Source organism: Coloeus monedula (genome assembly GCF_965178545.1).
Source record: "Coloeus monedula genome assembly, chromosome: 12".
Lineage (NCBI taxonomy): Eukaryota > Metazoa > Chordata > Aves > Passeriformes > Corvidae > Coloeus > Coloeus monedula.
The window spans coordinates 17,402,639-17,424,714 of NC_138792.1; the positions used below are offsets into that span (position 1 = coordinate 17,402,639).

At 40.0% G+C, this 22,076-nt stretch overlaps 1 protein-coding gene across 2 annotated transcripts in view; it reads right to left on the bottom strand.

The window, feature by feature from the left end:
• The window catches only part of DACH2 (dachshund family transcription factor 2), a gene marked incomplete at its 5' end in the record, with an annotated part of 249,617 nt that overhangs the window by 14,112 nt on the left and 213,429 nt on the right, over nt 1-22,076 (bottom strand). The window lies entirely within an intron of this gene.

Here is a 22,076-nt window from a genome sequence, read left to right on the forward strand (position 1 = left end):
ATAGGTTTAAAAGCGACATCAGAAAGCATTGGAAATATAGGTGACTGTAATTTCTAGAAACTAGCATTTTGTTTATCTGGAACTCAAAATACAAGTGAGTTAGTAAAATCAACATTGTTTCAGTCTTTGGGCAGCTGGGACTGTTGCCAAGGTAAGTTTGCAAAATAGTACAGAACAATAATCAATACACTGAGACTATAACACAGCTGTAATGGAGTACAGACTATTATACTTCAAATTCCACAGAATTATACTACAGAATTATAACAGTATTACGCAGTTCATTAAACCTGAATGACCTGTCTTCACTCTATCATGTTTGCCATTCTGTGATGTGCGTTTTTTGTTGCTATAACCTTGGCAAAATTCTAATCAAGGGATGTATCCCATCTCTTTACTCCTTTACCTTTCCCCTTCCCGTGCTCAGCAGTAAATAATCTCCACTGAGCCACCCATCCCCTCCCGGCTCTGCCAGCACTGCATGGAACTGGAGCATCCCCTCCAGAGAGCAAACTGGGGCCTGGCAGCTGCCCCTTCACTCCTTCTTTCAAATACATTGTGTGGTTATAGATCAAGCTGTGCACGGACAGCAGAAATGTGTACCCAGAAAGGAACAATGTTAGTAACTGGTTTTTTCAAGAATCCCTTCAATTTGGTGAGGAATCAGTACTATCACAAATGAATTTTTGAATAGAATAATTTAAGCAGATTTTAGGACAGTAGATGTATTCCTTCTCTCAGATCCCTGTGAGTACTTCTTCCCACGTATTCATTTTAATTGCTGAAAACGACACAATTAAAATCTAGCTGTCTCTAAAGCCAAATTCGGTACCTTTCTTTTACTCTGAAATGCTAAAAAAATACTTCTGTGCAATATTTCATGAAAATCCAGTCTATATATATATATCTCATGATCCTGCACTTGCAGAAATCATGATGAGTATCTCCTTTTTAGTGAAGCCTGTGATCCCTGCCTTGGCCATGAGCTCCTGATGCCAGTGCTCGCTCAGGGAAGCTGCACAGCCAGCCCCCAGAGTTTCATCTGTCAAGTGCCTTGGTCATATTAAAGCCTGGATTTACAATTAGACCACACCATATTCAAAAGGTCTCATTCTCCCACTCCTGTTCTTAAGGAATAAACAACTTAAAAATAATCTGACAACTAATTAACCCAGGGTAGCTCCACAGCAGCACTACTTTCTGGTGTAACACACTCCAGAAGCCTCCATCGAGCTGCACTTCTTGCCATGTGTCTGAAACATCCACCTAACAACAAACCAGGAGCATTAGCAGCTTTCAAGTATTCTTTGAAATCTCTGGTTTGGGAGTATTTTGTCTTTGCTCTGTGAGTTCATTAAATGGAGCATCTTCCTAATGATTTTTCAGGACTAATAACAAAAGCCAGTAACCTCTACACGTCCTCAGAGCCAGCATCTTAGATGGAATTTAAGTGATCCATTTAAAAAATCCCAGCTCGCGTAACAAACTCAGACCACGAAGTTTGTGCTGATTCAGACACACCATTTCTCATATTTAAATATCTCAGTGGCAGAGTTTTTAAAATAACCTGATTAGTTGTCACACATGATGCTGCACAGAAATAACAGCTAAGCCACAGAGTCACAAAAGACTAAACAGAAGTGGCATTTGAAGAAGAAAGCAATACATGAAGTATGCATAACAAAACTGGAGCTGCTCTAACACCTCTAGAAACCTCTGCTATTTGGAGATGAAAGTAATAACATTAAATTGGCCGAAAGGAAAATTACTATTGACTGTGAAGACAGGTTGCATGGTCTACGGTTTGTAATGCTACTGTACAGCAGATTGAAGTTTCAAAATAGTATTACTCTTCTTTAAAGAGATAGACACAGCTAAATTAGGTGCTGCTTGCTGCAGTGAGGATCAAATGCAAAAAGAATCGTATTTCATCAGACCTAGTCAACACCAGGAAAATAAATAGAAATATAAGAGGTATGCAGGCAATGATTCATTTTGATAATCTGGCCCAAGAGAGACACATAGAGACAGCACACAGATCTAAGCTTCTACCAAAAGACAAATAGGACACAGAGGGTGGGAATTGGGATGACAGTGTAGCAGAGGTCACATCGATTTTCAGCAGCAGTTTTCACACAGATGAGATAACCCTGGACTCTATTTGGCCCATTGTTCATATCCTACCTGTCCCAGAAGCAATAAATTTCCAAGTCCCAGAAAAAGGGCAGTAAAGAAGAAGGATTCTACTTATGACTTCTTATGATTAAGTTTTTGTGCTAACCAAACATGCTTTGCAGACCAAGGTCACATTGCATGTTAAAGTCTGTAATAGCTGAAACTAGAAGCAGCATATTATGTTTTAGCGTATATGGGTGGAAACTGTCAAACCATCCATCATTTTTTTTTCTGATTGAAATCACACTCTGCAAAGATGAATGATAAATGCATTAGAAATCTATTTCAATCTTGTAATAGGTGTTCACATCTGAACGGTGTCTACATCTTGCCCATACTCTGAGTAAGTGCACAGTTAGGCAGAAATTTATTAGCTAGACTTGAGGAATCATAATTGGTAAAGCAATTAAAAATGGCATGTGCTGGAAGCATTTCTTGTGGACTATATCAAATGCATCTCTTTAATGGAAAAAAAAATAATGTTGATTTAAGGATTTTGATTTTAAACACCACTAAAAATATAAATGCTAAAAGCTGCACTCACATATACAATACAACAGAATAAGCAAGAAATAAAGCCAAGACAGCTCCAGTCTGAGCAAGGACACAAACAACCTTTCTGATTATTGAAGCAAAGTGGGAACTACTTTTATCGAGCCTGTTTGTTAAACCTGCCATGCTTTATAAAAGCATTCAGGAATCCATTTAGAGTGCAGTCTTTTTATTTTAATTTCTAGCTGACATCCAGATGAATAGATGAAAGCAAGAATTATATTGCAGAGCAAAGAAATACACAGTAAACACTAACAGTGAATGGAGTATCATCCTGGGAAAGCACACAGAAATCTGCTAGGAAGTTTCTTGCTCTTAATTCAATATGCTTAAGTATTTCATCTTCTGTCTTCTGCTTAAATTGCAGGAACAGGGATTGGCAAATGAAGCATCAACCTCCAGACTGAACACAGCGCTGGGAACAGGGGGATGTGAATTGCTCCCTGCACGGCCCAAACCAACAGACACTTTTATTTGCCAGCTGGTTTATTTTCTTTCAGAAGGCATGTTTTTAAACCCATCAGTCACATCCCTGATCCACTTGACACACCACATTCCCTCTCAAAACAAGGGAGAAAAATTAAAGGTACAATTTACACTGGTTAGACGACCAAGTTATTTCTTCCCATGTCCTTAAAAACTTTATCTACCTGGAGCTGTGTGAGCACTGTTCACCTCCAACCACTCATAGAATGTAACTCATGCATTAAATAAATACGTGGCATATGGAGGAGAGAGAAACAATTTATACAGAACTTACAGTTATTAACCTGTTAGTTACCAACCAAGACATTTGATCTCAGAAACCCTTCAGCCAGGGATAAGAAGATGGTTTTGGACACAGATGGTAGCTGGATCACTCCTTTCCCCTGCCTGTGGCATAAAATTCAGAAACCCAAGGACTAAAGTGGTTTATTACAATTATAATTCTTTGAGTTTCATACCTGAGTGATGGGGATTACATTTAATGGCCCATAGTTACAGAACAGGCTGGATACTCTAATGGACCTTTGACTTTTAATAAAATAAAGCAGAGGATCTGCAACATCAGCTGGGTTGTCTGTGTGACTCATCCCTGAAAGTAACATTTGTATTTGAAATAGCATCATTTGCCCAAAGATCTGACAGAATCATCCAAACTGATGTATCTTCATAGTGGCAAGAGGATCCCTGACTTCCAGCTCTACATCTGCTTCACAGGAGGGGTAGGTGGTGTCCAAACGTGGGTATTTTACAGAATTAGGGCCAAAATTCTCATTTTTGACTGCAAAATCAGTTTTCTGAAAAAATGAGACTTTTTATTATAATTTTAAATCTTGGCAACTTCCATATTGCTTAACTAAAAATGAGGTTGGTTTTTTTCTTTTACAGCAAAGTGAGTATGAAAACCTGTAATCTGAAGCATTGTTTATTTCAAATATCTTGTGTTTCTAATCCTGCAAGGACAGGGTTACCTGCCTTCCATGTCTTAATAAATTCCAAAATCCTCCATAACCCTCTGCCTTTTTTTCCCCTCACTCACTGTTGCTCTGCCAGGAGCTGAGACTCCTAATCATCAGTGAGAAAAGAGATGCCTCCTGTAAACCAGGCACCAATCAGACTTAGAAATTTACTGCTTTAACCTTGTGATTCAGGTGCCAGAATAAAGTCACTGCTGTTTTTCTTAATTACAGCCCCTGAATGAACAGGGTCAATGAATGCAATTGAGGAGTAGCTGATTAATCCAGTGCAGTACCTTTAAATCAGATTTCATTTTGTTTTCCGGTGACTGATACAGGCATTGCTCACTACTGAGCTTTGCCATGAGAAAATTTCACTTTGAGAACACTATCTAACAATTATAGATACATTTCCTGCATTTCCACACTGCCTTAAAAGCTTCTAGAAACAACCAGAGAACACTACCATCAACTAGGCTCCACTGATCTGTGTCCAGGCAGGTTCTCACCTGTGTGCTCTGAAATCACTCGATTTTGTCCAGAACAAGTGTGTAATAAAACTTTTTCACTGCTTACAACACAGCAGGAAAATGCAGGCCATAGAGTCATGGAATTGTTGAGGTTGGGAAAGAGCTGGACAATCATGGAGTCCACCTGCTCCCCCTGCACTGCCAAGGCCATCACTGACCATGTCCCCAGGTGCCACATGCACATGGCTTTGGAATCCCTCCAGGGATGGGGACTCCACCAGTGCCCTGGGCAGCTGTGACAGGACTGGACAGCCCTTTCCATGAAGGAATTTTTCCCAATATCCAACCTGAGCCTCCCCTGGCACAGCCTGAGGCCGTTCCCTCTCACCCTGTCCCTGTTCCCTGGGAGCAGAGCCCGATCCCCCCGGCTGCCCCCTCCTGTCAGGGACTTGTGCAGAGCCACAGGGTCCCCCCTGAGCCTCCTTTGCTCCAGGCTGAGCCCCTTTCCCAGCTCCCTCAGCCGCTCCTGGTGCTCCAGCCCCAGCTCCTTTCCCCTCCTTGGACACGCTCCAGCCCCTCAATGTCCTTCTTGTCCTGAGGGTCCCAGAGCTGTCCCCAGGACTGGAGGTGCCCCAGCAGTGCCAGCACAGGTGATGGGCACTGCCCTGATCCCACTGGACACACCATTCCTGCTTTCAGGAATGACGAGGGTGTGTCCTCCCAAAGGACATCACAGAGCTGCCACTTGGGGTTTGAATAGGAGGAGGTGGCAAAAAGCAGAGAAATGAAGATTTCGCTAGAAAAGGCTGAAATTACAGTTTACAAACTGCCTTTATCTGTGCACTCTTTATCAAGAGGTGCATGATTATACAGCTTTGACATTTTCATCAGTGTACTCTCATTAATAACACAGAAAATTATATCTATTTATAACTTCAACATATTTACAATATACTCTGATGTTCACATGCCACTGGCAGTAAAAACACCTGAAAATATTTCATTAATTCAAGCCTTAAAAACAAAGACCTGAGTTAGATGAGATACTTGGTTTGCAATAATAATAAAAAATGGATTAAAAAGTGCAGCAATTCACTGGCTCAACATCAGAACTAGAGAGTTTCACTGCATGTAACTTCAGTCTAAAGTTCAGTATTAAGAAAATATACAGATCAAGAAAAACAAATACAGCTGATGTCACCTGGCTAAATTCTGTTTATTAAGGAGAAGTCTAAGTACTCCCACTAAGGCTCCTAACAAATATATAAAGAGCCTTCAAAAGGCTGTTTTTTATATTCAGAATTATTTACAATTTGTAGTTTGTCCATGTTATTATTATCCCAGCTTTCACCTACGAGCTGCTCCTCAGGCAGGTTTTGGTAATTTCGATTCCAAAATATTTTAAGTTGTTCTGTGCCTCAAGCTGCTTCTTAATCTAGAGGGAAGCTTAAATACTATTGATCTGCATTTTCCATATGGCAATCTGAAGTAACTATTGTGTTCAGGCAGTAACAGTACCTTGTCACTCCTCAGCACGATGAGGAGGATTATTTCTACTGACAACAGAGAGAAGGGAAAATGTGAACTGTTCAATAAAAGGTTAGTAGTAAAATTACTGTGGCATGGAAGAGAGGAGGAAAATTAAACAAAATAAACAAAATCCTCCTATGGTCATTATCAGGTTATAAAATTTTTCTCAGCTAACTCTCCTATTAACATTCACAAAGGTTTTTTTCCATGGTGATTTTTAAGCATCACTGTAGTCTGACTATTCCTCCACTGAGATTTTAAAGTGTCAGATGAGGATGGGTAGGAGAAACTTGCCAAGAAAAAAAAAAAGATTCTTCAATTTTCTTCGCGGATTCAGCTTTTCCCTATTAATGTTGAGATTATTTCTTCAACTATTTTGTTGCAAATATTTATGACTCCATATGGAACAACAGATGTTGAAGAGAAGGGATAGCAGAAAAGACTTCATTTTCAGCAATTACCCTGCTACTTGTTGTCATACTGTAGGTGTTCTTAGTGCATCTATTTTACATACCACCCTGTCCTTTCACACACTGCAAAAATGTCAGTTTGGATAATTAATGTAATAACTGTAGTCCAAATCATTTCCACAATGAAAAAAATATATAAATAGGACAACAGGAGGAAGAAATCAAGAAGGCAAGGGGAAGAGAGGAATTGCTTTAGCAGTTCTGCTGGAATATCTGATCAGGAATCAGTTTGCAAAGCTACATTAGGTCCTTAATACAAAATCTCTCCCTTTGGGACAGATTCCAGTGACTGTCACCAAGAGAAATCATACCAAGAAACAGGAAAACAAAGCTATGCAGGAAGCAGGATAATCTTGTAGGATCATATACAGCCAACACCACGAAGAGATTACAGTTATGTATTGATTTATGCTAACATAGCAATTATGACACACAAGATACTTAACCTCTTAATATATTTTAAAATAGTATCAAACTAATATCAATATTATTACTATTGAGTTCAATTTCTTCAAGTACACATATAACCGGCAGTTAAGCCTTTCAAATGTTTGAAACAGAAGGAATACTCCATTTCCTGGATATTCCTGGATAATTATTCTTGCTTTATTAAGGTTTATTTTACAGCTGTGTAAAATAGGTTATAAAGGACAATTCTGCTATTATGCCTACCCCTGCTTAGGCTTAATAAATATTACATTCCACACCATCCATTAAAGCCAAGCAGTGGAGAAAATAGGAGTGGTAGTAATCTCCTCCACAGATGTAAAATACCTTTAATAAAATAAGGGTGTATAACAGTCAGGAACAAATTACTGAGGTCTGCTTTAATAAAATAGTACCCTTAAAGCAGTATTACTCTTAAGGTACTGACATTCCCACTGGTGATGCAGTGTATCCTTTCAGAGCAGTGCAGCCTGTTAAAATGGCAAGGTATCTTTTTGCAATAGAGTGTTTGTGTCCAGGCAGATACAAGGTTTGTATAGAATGCATCCAGGGAGCCATAAAACTGGTGGGAAACATATTTCTCTGTGGTATTTTAGTACTTCGAAAAATTCAATCACTGGGAAAAAATGTTTTGCTGTAAACATCTGAAGAGCATTATAAAAGCAATGGCTTCCCACAGCACCTGCTTAAATAATTTTAAGAGGGAGTGAGTACGTCTTTGCTCGTCTTCTAAAACTTGTAGAAAGCTTCTCCTATTAATTTCCCTGGTGCTGTCAGGCCAGGGCACTTTTAATCAGAAATAATTATGAGTGCAATTGGGGAATGTTCACTGGCAGGGTTTTTTGCACTGCAGAAATAAGACAACTTTCAAAACGGATCGTTAGGAGAAATATGATTAACGGAAAAATATACCCAGAGAGATGAGCACCTGAAAGGTTTGCTTCTGAATGAATTATGAATTCCTCAGATGTCAATAAAGAAGGACTCTGCTTATATATCCCAGTGTTTGAATTCAGTTCAGTTACACATTGATTTTATAAACCCTGATTAAGCATGAGAAATCCATCCCTTTTTAGGTCACCTGTTTTAATTCTGACTTTTCCCCAGAAACCTTTAACCTTGCCCCAGCTCCTGATCTATCCCACAGAGCCCAGAGCACATCCCTGATCCCTCCTGTGAGCCCATCTCCACTCCCCAGTGCCACCAGTTAGTGCCAGTATCTCCTACGGGACTACAGGTCACAGAGCTGAACCCTGACACAACCAACTCTCTCTTGGGCTAAGAAACAGCCAGAATTTGGCTCATCTCCGTCCTCCTCCCCTGGTGAGCTAGGAGGGCAAGCAAAAGCCCCTCTGGCAGCAATGCAGCCCTGGTGTGTGGCTGTGACACCGCAGTGACAGAGTGACCAGACTCACGGATATTCCAGCAGCAATCCGTGTGGAGCTGCCTGTCCATGGCAACTCCTCACCACCAAGCAATTACATGATGCTCTGGGGAAAGACAAGTTTTCCTAGCATACAGCCAATTTATCAACAGGAAAACCTCTTCCTGACCCAAATGGCAGCTGTGATCAGGGTATAAATGGAAGCTAAGCACCAAGTACTCCACATCCACTACTCTGCAGCCTAGTAACTGGGAAGTCTGCTGCTGTCACTTGTCCTGAGCACTTTTAAAGGATCAAATATTGGGGAGAGGAAAGGAAGAGGAGAACTTTCTGCAGAAGGCAGCAGCTATCTGACATTAATCTGCTGTGTTCCTCCCTGAGATGAGCCCGAGCTGCTGGAGAGGTGGACGCTGTGCTGCCAGGGATGCTGTGCTGCCACGTGCTCCAAGCTCCTCAGCCTCACAGCCGTGGCACCTCTGCAGTGACCACCTTCTTCACAGTGACCCCCGGCACATACCTAAGACAAAACATCACTTGTAAACAATGAGTGAACTATTTCAGCAGTTCCAGGGTCTGCTTCCCTCTAACTGGTCACCAGTACAGTGCAGGATTACAACTTCCCAGGTGCTCAGCAGTTTCCCTCTACTCCTCTTTGCCCAAGCAGCTGTGCCACCAGCCTGGAACAGCAAAATTCATAAAGCCATGCTCTGCTATGGAGTGCACATAGCAGAGTGTGGCAGTAGAGTCCTGATGCTTGGGCTAATTGCATTAAAAACAACGTCACACCTGCTGAAGGAAAGGGCACAAAAGCTGGAGAACTGAGCAATGAGGATTTTTCCCCTCACAGCCATGCGTAGGTACAATTCCCTTCTTCTGGTGGTTTGGCATTGCAATCCCATCACTAGGAAAACTTTAGGAAACTGTGTGAACCTTTTGCTTCCGAATCACTATAACTTACATAGTAGGGCAAGACAAACAAAAATGCCAGTGGTGTCATCACTACTTACTACATCACTATTTACTAAATAAAACCTACTAAAGATTTTTGGATAAATCCCTTGGAGTTATGTGCCTCTCTAAAACTAAAACAAGACACAAAGCAAAACAATTTACACAGGAACCTAGAATCTGCATGCACAGGTTTCAAACTAGCCTTGGATTTGGTTGGTGGCTGAAAAATCCAACTTTATGGACCTGACACTTTCTGTGGCTTCTGGATTTGGCAGCTGATGCCTGGGGAGACGGTTGAGGGGCCACAGAGAGCTCTGCCACTGGCTCCCAAGGAAAAGTGGAGGGGAGGAAAACAGCACCTTCTTAAGCACCCTCCCACTGCAAATACAGAAGGTGAAAAACCAGCCCTGGCCAAAACCAGAAATACCTTGCCCATATTCAGTTTAAAAAAAGCAAGCAACTAAAAAGTATCAAACAACTGTCCACATTTTTCTTCCAAAGGACAGGAATGAGGCTCTGCACTCCATCAGTGTATCTGTCCTTCCAGTGGGATTCCCACCAGGCCAGACAGGAGCATGGACTTACTGCTCTAAGCCATATTATAAACTGTATAAGCATAAAACCCTTTACAAATGTTTAGGTTTTGATTACTGCTCCTGTGACGTACGGCTTTTAGCAAGCAAAGCATTTTCCTTTCCCAACTGCCTCACTCTCTCTGCAGGGCACATTATATTTTCACTTTGGCTTATTCTACCTCCTCACTTTGAAACCCTGCATTACTTGAGAGAGTGGCTGACATCCCCATTCATGATAGTGCACAAAATGAAGCTTAATGAATCCCCAAAGCAATGTACTTCACGTGCTAAAATCAATGTACATTGCCTGCTACAGTATCTCCCTGTGAAATGGAGGCATTTGCTCAGAAATTTCTATCTCAACAGGGTCTTTTCTCTTTTTGTAGCATTTAACTGCCTTTTGTCTGCTCTTGTCTCCCTCCAGTGTTGCTCAGATGGCAATCTTTTATTCCTTGTGCAAACTCATTTGGAAAATGCTGGATGGGCTACAGCTGTGTACTGCTATGTAAGGTCTAATCCATGTCAAGCAGTGCTTTATACACACTGAATAAACACAATGAAGCAATGTTTTAATTGATTATTAAAAAGGCAGGGTTCTGGGCTGAAAGCAGTATTTAAAATGAGATTTAATCAGCTAGTTTTGTACAATTCTGAAAGGTAGTGATGCTGCACACACTGCCACTTGAGCCCTGGGGTTCTCACAGAGGTGACTGCAACCCAAGAGGACGGAGCTGCGGATGGAGCTATTTCTGGGTGGTTTGTGCAAACTTCCAAGTCTGTGGCTGATGAAAAACAAGCAGCGGATCAAAATATTAATGAACACAAACCTTACCTGGGAAGGTGTTTACCCACATAGCTTCCAGGAAAATAAACTACACGTTTTTCCCGAGTCAATCCAGGTGCTGGGGAGCCTTTGCAGCTCAGTCTCAAACAGTAAATTCGGCTCTGCCTTTTACGAGCAGAGAGTCTGGATTTACACTCTCTAGTAGTAAATACTGACTTCAAACCAACCTGCATTGCATCAGACAAAGGTATCCAAGTTGGATGTGCAGTCCAGAGCCATAAAAAGTCTCTTTATATGATTTGTTTAAACCAACAACTATCAGATCGTGCAACTAAAATTTTTTTGAACTCAAAATGTCAGAAATAGTAGTAACAGTAATAATTGAAGATAAGTAATTGGTAATCAAAACACTCATGCATCCCATAAAGGTGCCTCTGACCCTCCACAGGACACTACACATGGGGAGGATTTAAGGATTTTGAAAGGATTTATTTGAAAGGATTTTGAGGATTATTTGAAAGTTTGGGCAATGATTAGTCTGAAATGACATCTAAAATCTAAAGTCTTCCTTATCTCAGTAAAATTTCTCCACTGACTCTACTTCTCTGTGACACCCCAGGAATCTGTGTAAAAAAAAAAAAGCATTGTAAAGCAACTAAGTTTTTCTTTCCTTTTTCCTTCCAACAAAACTACCCATGTTGTCCTGAAATTCAGGTAGGAAAAACTGGTAATGCTTATTAGGTGGCAGCATGAAAAGTCTTCATTAGCTTGAAGTACATGAATTATGAATCAAATGAGAAATAAGCAGAGAGCACCTGAAAATGGCAAACTGCTATAATTACAAATGATGTCTTGTGCATGACTTTGTCTCAAGAATTGTTACAGGATGCTGTGCAAAAAAACCAACATTTATATCTACAGTCCAGAATAATATGGTCCATCACAATGAGGTACTTTGGAGCAGAAATAACATTTTTTATGCTTCACCTTGTTTCTGTTCTAGACACTGAATCTATATTTTCTTTTATTTTTTAAAAAGGATGAATTTGCCTTCGAGAACTGACAGCTTATATGAATATTTTAGCATTGCTTGCAAGTAACAGGAAAAAAACCATGGCATAAAACTCAAGCCCCAAGTTCCCCAGAATGCCTACTGAGAATAAATTTTATGTTTATTTGTATTTCATTTTCCTTGAACAACTGCCTTTCCCTTGGGTATTTATTAAAACCATAAAAAGAATGAGCCAAATTCACTTCTCAATAACATCCATTCAGCATTGTTGGAGCTTGCAAAATTGCACTAGACCAGCCAAGGGGAAAATTTCCCTCACTGTTTAGTAAATATATATAATTTTTTTTTCTGGTTGAGAAGATGTATTGTTTAAATTCTCTGCCTGCCCCTGCTTATCAAAGGAGAGAAAGCAGCTGTTTGGTTATAATTTGTGACCTCACACAGGAGTAATGTGATGTATGTGCTGGGCTGTGGGTTACTCGGGGCAGTCCTACACCAGGCAATTCCCACTGGATGTGCTGAGGATTCGAGCACAGTTCCCATCGACTCCACTACACAAAGCAATAGTTACATTTTCTTCTGTGCTATTTGCCTGAATATTCCCATAAATAATCTTATCTGACCTACATTCTAAACCCCTCAGATTGAGGCAGCGTTAGTAGGGGAATGGTTTAAAGAGAATGTGGCTACTGGGAAGGTCTGTGCTCAGTGCGAGGCTGCAGGACCATTTTTATAGGGCATGGCAGACACATCCACTTCTGCAGGAGGTGAGTCAGGGAAATCCACAGAAAACAAGAGAACAGAAAGTGATGCTTGGACTGTGACCACAACAGAGCTGGTTCATGATGCAACCAAGGTGTCCCCATGTGTCCCTCCCACCTCCTGCCCACCAGGCTGGGCTGGGATCACTCTTCTGTGCAGACGTCTTAAAGCTTACCTGATCACATAAACCCCAATTCCCATTATATAAGATCACTTCTCCCACCATCAGCATGGGTTTTGTACTGTTTGAACTCATCTTTTTTAACCAGAGCTTGCAGGAAAGGTCATTAAGACACAGAAACTGTGACTCCTAAACAGAGCACATGGCCAAGAGCAGGGTTAGTGCTTCTTGTCCATTGCTACCCACGAAATTCCAGTTTACATCTCTGCGAGGAGAAAAATGATGTCTTTAAGATCTAAGCCAATGTTTTCAGGAGCCTCGTGGATTGTCTTTACTGCCAGCATAAGAACCCCCCTAGCAGCGAGTAATGTGACCATTGCCCTTGGCAGCACCATTAAACTGGGCAGTGAACTACTTCAAATAGCTGCGAGTGTTAAACATTAGTTCTGCCTTAAGTAGGTTGATTTTAACAGTCAAATGTGCACCGCAGTCTACGTGAACATTAAAAGCACCTTTCAAACTTAATTTTACAGAAATGTTAACGACCAGAACAAACCATTGAAGGCAAAGAAGAAAAGTAATTATTTCAATAGATGAAAGGAAACAGTAAATTAACACTCTTGTTTTAAAAGGGGGCTCAGTAACTTATCTGCTTTAAGGAAATACCATTAACTGGAGGTACCATGGATATTTCACTTAATATGTTTATGGTTTGGGGTTTCTTTTCTCTCCTGACCTTTAAAAATGAGGTCTGCTGAGAAAGGAGAGCCGTAAATCTTTAATTGAAGTACAACAAGTTCCAGAAACTGCTTTATCAAAATCATAGCAAGGGAATTGGTTCCTAAATATCAACATTATGTGTCATGTACACACACATCAAAGCCATCAACAGCAACAACCTTTATGGCCACAGAGGCCTCTAAATTCTAAAGAAAGGAGGAAGACAGAACCAGAATGACTCAGAAATATTCCTAACATACCACCAGTGCCTACGTACACAAAAAAAACCTAGGGACAGCTATACTAATGCTATTATTACATTAAAAAATACCCAGGGAGAAATTTGTCATAGTTTAGAAAATGTTAAGCTGCTTGTTATAAATACAAAACACACCAGTTTTTGTGCATGAGCTGTTATCCAGTGTAATTTTGAAAACTGTTTAAAAACAGTCACTGGCTTGTAAGCAAGACTTTCTTACCATATGTGTTGCAATATGGAAGCAGATTGTGGACATTTCCAAAGGAATTTCATATATATATTTAAAAATGTTTACAGCAAAATTTAGGTGATCATTAGGGGTTTTTTTTGTGGACATGCATTTTCCACACAATGAAAAACCATACTGATTTTAAATGTGCAGTTTGAAAAGAATTTATTCTGCATAATCAACACAGCTATATATGCTTTTCATTCTGAAATCACTCATTTGCAGACTTCAAATAATGAAATGGTTAATTATCCTTGTGACTTATACATGTCCACTTTGAAAATACAGTCAAATTTAGGCTTTCTTCAGCAAAGCTGTACTGCTGATAGAAGTGGCTTTAATCTGGGCTTTTAATTAATATTTTTTCATGAAGGATACTTTAGAAAAGGTATTATATTGTGCTGCACATGTATCAATCTGCAAGTGTTTATGCAGATTTCTAGGGATGCTAAATGCTGAATACACACACATCCATACAGGACATACATGACCTAAGAGGTAAGGAAAGAACTGCATACGGAATTCAGCAATCCTGAAGTAAATTGAGAACCAGAAGGTCAGGAAAAACTGATGATGTAGTCTCAGCAAACACTGGCTTTGACAGGAAAGCCAATTTAAGTAGTTCCCACGCCCCACAGCACAGCTCAGCAGCCCCTTCTGTGAAAATCTTTTGGATGCCTATTTTTAAACTGTGTCATATAAAGAGTCTCTTCACTAACACCTCTGGATGATGCGGGATTATTATTTTGGGGAGACGTTTACTTGCTTAAGGTATTTTGATGTGGGAATAGAGGCAATCTGGTTCATTCTTACACATTATTTAAATCACGGCAGTTAATGTCATGTCAGATAAAAACAGGAGTGAGAGATGTTTAAGGCCCTTTATTTTTTGAACGAGCAAAAGGTATTATTTTGCCCAATTTAAAGAAGAAATTGAGGAACATGTGGAAAAGTAGCCATGACTTTCTGGCATGAAAGGAGAAGTCTACTCCACAAATTAAGTCTCCCTTTAATAGTCTCTGTTCATTTGAGGGTATTAAAGGGGCTAATTGAAGGAACAGCGGCTGAAGACAACCCTTCAAGAGAGAACTGTAAGTTGGAAAACCTTTAACCTGTGTTATCAGACCCACCCAGACACTGTGAGATCCACTACCCAACCCAAGCTCAGTCTGCCACTCCTGCATCCATCACCCTGTGCTGGATTGATCATTATTTGGTATTGAGATGTGATAAATACCACCACGTTCAAGCCTTCAAACAGCAGCTCCTGAAATGCACAGTGACAGTGCTGTTGCTATAAACATATCTGCATCAATTATTAGGGTGAGAAGAATTTGTGATCCAGCAGTCTAAAATCATAAGTTTTACCTGCACACAGCAAGGTATACACTTATTTAAAAATAAATGTGAAATTCAGTCTTCCACAAAAGCAGCAGTGTCATGAGAAAACTCGGGCTTTAAGTTTTGTAAACGCTGCATTTTCAATATTAGAGTGTCAGTCTTCATTCACTCTCTGACAAGGTTGTCAATCACACAGCAATCTAGTTTTGTAAGACTTTAACCAAAGATCAAAGCAATGATACTGCTGAGTTCACATTACCTTCCCAGAGATAACTACTTGAGCACTTTCACAGCACTGCATCGATATTAACTTTGCACCATTCCTTCCAAGCAAATAAAACAGGACAAAGTTTGACAGCCCTGCTGGCTTCTGCTCTCAGCCCTGATCCAAACTGAATCCCAGTGCCATTCCCTCTATTCCTTATAACTCCTCCTGGATATTAAAGGTGAGGACTGTGGGACTTGCATTCAGTTAAACTTTCACCAATTAAAAGAAAATGAAATGTGCTTTCTGTCTCCTTTGAGGAACACATCAAATGTCTTTTCCTCAATAACAATACTTCGGCAATAAAAAGATGAGTGAGCAAAATGTGGTATATCATCGTTTTGCCTTTGACTCCAGCCCAATGGCAAATGAAAGGCATCCAAAATCAATTTCCAGAAGCTAATAAATTCAGTATGTGAAAGCAGTGAAAATATAACTTTTGCAGCTTCATCATTAAGCTGATTTGTAAGCAAAGCTGGGCCCAATTCCTGCACCCTATGGCACCCATATTTTCAGTTTCATGCAGGTAATATACTATTTCTACACAGTTTCTCTTCCGAGGCTAAACAGAGAGATATATCCATATATATCTTCTCTGCACAAACATATGTCCTGGTAATATCATAATAAAAATCTGAATGTGCTGTGCCCAGGAAATCGTGTCGATCCCTATCAGTTACTTCCTCCAGCAACAGCAAAGGGAAGGTGAAGGCAAATGCTGCTCCAAGGGCACAATCCAAGCACAGCTGCTTCCCACAGCTCCACAGGAATTCCAGGACAGGCCTCCTCATGGCAGCACAGGCAGGGGCTGTGGAGGCTTTTATTTGCTTGTTAACTAAAACACTTGCCAGACCATGCCCAGCTAAAGGCAAGATTCCACAGGGAATACTGTGTGACCATAATCACAATGAGAAATACTCCCTGAGCAGGACATGGCTTTAGATCTTACACTGCTGAGGGCTTCCCACTCACCCCAAGCAGTTCTTCTATGTGACAGACTATGGATTTTTTTTTATCTAAACCAACTGCAGAGAGCAATAGTACACAAGGTCAATCACACTTACCTAACACACTCAGAAGTCATTAAAAGTGTTAACATTTTCTTGGTGTGGTACTTCCTTAAAAAGAATAAATAAAGTAGGAAAAACCACAAAACATCAAAACAAAAAAGCTTTCTTACCCTGAAGGTTTCTTTGTCAATACATACATTTGTTTCCTACAGAAAAAAAAATAAGACATAAAGAGAAAAAAAACTGAAGGGAGGCAGGCAGGCAGGCGAGCTGGGTGCTGGAGAGAGCTTGAATTGGCAGTGGAAAATGTGGCTGGGGAGTGTAGCTGAAGAATGATGGTGTATGTGGACTGAGGACATGTGCGAGGTTTGGAAAACAGCAGGTGGAGGAAACTGTGGAACAGAATTATATTTAAAGGGGAGAAGTTAGAACTAGGTGAGAACAGTAAAGGAATCACACTCAGAGTGTAAAATACTGCTTTGTCACTTAGTTCATACTGTGAACATGTCCAGGTTTTTTCTTCCAAGTCACTAGCAATGGGAAATGCTGTTCTTTCTTACTCTATTTCTCACTAGGGCACCATTCTCCTCAGATGCTGGCAGCTTTTGGGAGCCTAAACTGTTATTATGGGACCTGGGATAACTATTTCCTCACACTGCAAGAAATGGTCTGCTGATTTTTTTTTGTTAGAAATATCAGATCATGTTTCCTCTCTTTACTCCAGGATTTTAGTGAGCAGCTGGAAATGAGTGACTATGAAACCCAACTCAAATCTCAGTAACACTGTAAAAACTTCGTTCTTTCTTTCATGTCTATCTACTTTACCTGTTCACCTCTGACGTTTACACACAAGAAATAATGATTTTTTAGTCTCAAACACTGTTTCTCCAGCTGAAGGGTCTGAGCCATGCCTGCCCCTCCACGCTTCCAGCTTTCTAAAACACATCCCTTAAAAAACCAGAAAGTCTGAGAGATTATGCTGCTGGTATTTCTGCAGTAGTGAATAAGCACAAGAGTATCTTTCCAATCTCCTTTGCAGACAGAGGTTAGGAAGTGTGAATGCAAATGTGAAGCCACCTTTAGAACAGCAGCTCTTCTGTGCGTGTGTGTGGGGTCACCTGGATGTTGTGGCAGTGCTGCTGTGCCAGTGATTGCACTGCTTTACCCCCTGGGGCTGTGCTCCCCAGGGCTGGGCAGGATGGCAGCAGAATGCTGATGCAGGCACAAGGCACACGGGCACATTTGTTTTTATGTGAAACACAAGTTAAGCTGTGAATGCCACGCATCACCCTGCAGAGCAGCTCTGCGAGAAGCCAGTCCTGTCCACCTCCCCTCTCCCATCTCTGTGGCCACACAGGCCAGGACATGGGGTCCTGGGTGTGCTGGGGTGACCCCTGCCCCGAGGGGATTCTGACACACCTCATGTGCAGAGCACATCTCCCTCCACAGCCCAAGGAACACGGGGCTGTGATATGATCATGAACCACATTCGAGCATCATGAACCACAGCAAAGGCCCCTCTTAGATGTGAACATGGTTAAAGAGCTCTACACTAAAAGTACCTGTCCATAAATCATCTTTAAACTGCTTCTGAGCATCCTGACCTGAACCAACTGCAGAGAGAGATATTACAGAATATCAATGACACTTACCATGCTTACATGACATTAACAGTGTTAAGATTTCCTTGAGGTGTGGTACTTATTTAAAAAGAATAAATGAATTTTAAAAACCCCACCAAAACACCAAAACCAAACAGATTTTTGTACAGCACCAGTTTCCATCAGGACCTGTGAGGTGCCATCCCTTCCCAGACCACATCTCAGCCTCCACTCAGCATGGAGTGATTTCACACAGCTTTAAGCATGAATTACCCACACTTGGTCCTTCCTGCCCATAGGATTTAAGACTGATTTTCAAAATCAAAGTTTAAAAAGCTAAACTTTTCTGCATTTCCTTTTACCTTTGATAATACCACCCAAAAATAGTTTCTCCTAAATTCTGACAGTTTCTTCTGTAAAGACGAAAGGCACATTTATAAAAGCATCTAAAAACCAGAATATACTTAAATATAAAAAAAGCCTAACTGTATCCATAACTAAGTCTTAGAAACTTCTGATATTATCTCTTATTATTTATTCTTCAAAGAAGAATAGTAATTAGAAAAGTTCTGCAAATTTGCACTAATGAAGCAGAAAAATCTACTATGAAGTAATGAATTTTATTAATCACCATGCAATCAAGTAAGTAAAAAATGTTAAAAATTTAAGTACACCTAGATCTTTTTAATCATTTTTATTGGAGTTTATGTTAAATTACTTACAGGTTATTTCAGAGAATCCCAGAATGATTTGGGTTGGAAGGGACCTTAAAGACCATCCTGTTCCAATACCTGCTATGGGCAGGGACACCTTCCACAAGACCAGGCTGCTCATTTCTAAGTCTTTGTAACAGCTTGAGCTGGGAAGTGTAATTTTGCCACGAATTTGAACTATTATCAAGGAATTTATACTCCCTGAACACTGAAAAAGAGAGGACACTTAAATATGCAGCAAAATTACATTGCTGGATCTGAGTAGAAACAGGAGGAGTGCTGGGATTGAGTGGGAAAGGAAGCCCCAAATCCCTTTTTTGTTTCCATCTTTCTCCCCTTCCCTACATCCAGCACCATTCCTTGCTGTCCTCAGGACATCCCTCTAAATCCAGGGGAAAAAGGATGCCCATAAAAATGCCTTATGCCAGCATGTGTTAGCACCATTACATGAAATAATTGTTCCTTGGGAGATTCTAGACAGTCAATTAACCCCCAATTCACGACTCAAGTGGCAGAGCAGACACTCAATGAATAAAGGGTAGGGGTTCAATTCTCAATTAGGATGAAGTTTTTTCCTTAATAGTTTAATCTTGTGGTCAATTAAATCCCTGAGCGTGGTATTAATTATTATATGAATTGTAGGCAACTTCTAATTTAAAGGTTAGTTATGGTGTACCACAACTGGACCAGAGTCCAGGGCTTAAATTTTTCAAAAAGTCTATTCTACCTCAGGGGCAAAAATCCTCTCTCCTGAAAAAAGACAAGAAAATGTCTTTACATTGTGCTTTCCTAATCTGGGTACTTTAAATGTCTCCTGGATTTTATACCAGAGGTAAGACTGCATTAGATACAGATCATTAGAACCCTGTTTACTGCTGCACCACATATTCGTATCACCAGTTATGATCAACAGGATTTCTAAGCAGACTTTTAGGCATTAATCTCATCTCCAATTGCTGAGCTTTATTCCTATATTGTTGGGCACAGCAGCTTGGAATAGGAGCTTACTTTTCCATCTGTTAGACATATAGAGACTATCAGTTTGTGAAGTACTTTCTTGGTACTCTTTTTGTTAGAATAAAGTCCTGGATTTCCTCGGGGAAGCAAGGGACATATGCTGGTGCTCTATGGTTTCTGAGTTACTGCAGAGATGAATTCCTCTTGGCCAGCTTTCTGTTGAATAGGTGCTGGAATCATATAAAACAGCAACTCGTGAAAAAAACACAGTAAAATAGTGAGTTCCCCGGCCAAATCAGTGATCTTTTTTCAACTAATTATTTTTCTTGCTCAAAATGAAGACAGTTTGTCTTTGAAAAGACTGTCTATCATTAAAAAAGAAAAGTATGGAAAGTTTTTGAAACAACTATAACAGATGTCATAGCAGTTGAAAGTACAATTAGAAAGCACAACGCCGCAGAAATAAAACTTCAAACAAAAGCAGAAAGAGTTCTTTGTGCACATCAATAATTTAGAATGATTTAAGAACTGTTTTATAGATGCAAGTGGAGCTCTTTCTGTCTATATATAAATCGAATGTGGTCTTTATAGGAAAACAAAAAGGGGATACAATCCTTTTAAATTATTTTTAGGATAATTGTTTCCACAACAAACATCATTATTTATCAGTTTTGAAAAGGAGCCAACTGCCAACATTTGAAATGCACAAGCCTTGGCACACAACACAGAAAATGGTAATCTTCCCCCTTTTCAAAACCAGTTTTGCATTTATTTTACACATTTGTCAAGTTCTTATCTCAAAGCCCATGCAGTGGTACCTATTTCTATCAGAAATCATTATATTTTATTTCTAATCACCTTCCCATAGCTAATTTGGTAACTCAGGAAGGGAAACCGTTATTGCTACCAGATGCTGTTACCTTCCTGCTCACTCATATATTCCTATAAATCGATTCAACAGCCTGGAAAACAAGGTTTAATGTGTGTTATTATGCCTTCTGGATTTCTTCTGTTATAATCTCTCTTTTTAGATAAACAGTCTCATTTTAGAGATGCAAACATTCTAAAGCTATGCTACAGACACTTCCCATAGTAATTCCTTCAGGAGAATACTGCAGGATGCTACTGGTCCTTTGCCAGCAGGAATTTCTCTGTAGCTTTATTTCTATGTGTAGACTTCAAGAAAAAAAGAAAAATAGCCAGCTTGGTGTATAGAGAGCTGAGATTTTCCTTTTCTGATGAGGAGGAATATTAGGGAATAAACGACGGTCCTTGAGACTGTAAGTTTTGTACAGAAGTGGGAACAGATGTTCCTGTAGGTCATAGAAGAGAAAACAGTTCCTCAAAAACTTCCACATTGGAGTATCAGAACACACTTTCACCAAGTCAGCCTGGAGACAAAAAGGGAGGCCCCAGCCCAGCCACTTTGCTGCTCCAAACAGCAACACTGACAAGAAAAAAATCGAGCAAAAAGTAAAAACTGCAAACTTTGAGACTTCAGTTCTGCCATGACAATTTATTAACCCCCAAATCTGTGTAGGTTGGCCCTCATTGGTGAAAAAAACCCACATTAATTCTGTCAGTTTAGCAACAGCTCTTCCAGAAAGATAATCATACTTTGCAGATATTTAGGACCATTGACCCTCAGTATTTTACGTGACTGACGATACATGAGCTGCTAGCTGTGTAAAATTAAAGCTGCAGCCTGATCCATATGATATTTAATATGGGCCATATAGGAAGTGATGTTTACAAAACACTCATCCTAACACACAGTACTGAAAAGTTATCTTGTGTATTAGAGAGAATTCTTACTGTGAATCAGACTCTAATCTAGAAGTACCTCACATTCTCTGCTGAGTTTTCAACATGTGTGTAGGGAGAGAAATTAATAATGAACATTCTTGAAACAACAGAACTGTCTCTCAGGAACTCATTAATTAGTTTTTGAATACTGGTGGATTTTTTTTTTTAAATATCAAAAACTTCGTCCAAAGAAAGAAATTATGTCATGAGATATTCCTTATTATGGTTATTACTATTGCTGGTGATGCTACAGAAATATTATACTTTCCTTGTAATATATCAGGTAAAACAAAAATCAGTATGTATAAATACACTGCTTTTATAGAGCAATTCCAAACTCTCCTTTCTGCCTAAATCCCTCCTGCCTCCAGTGCCGAAGGCGAGATGACAATAATGTCAAAAGTCAAACAGCAGCTCTGGTGACTCCTCCTTTAATGTGTGAATTTCTCCACACTTTTGCCTGGAGGGCACCATTGTCACAGTCACTTTCTAGATTTTCAAAC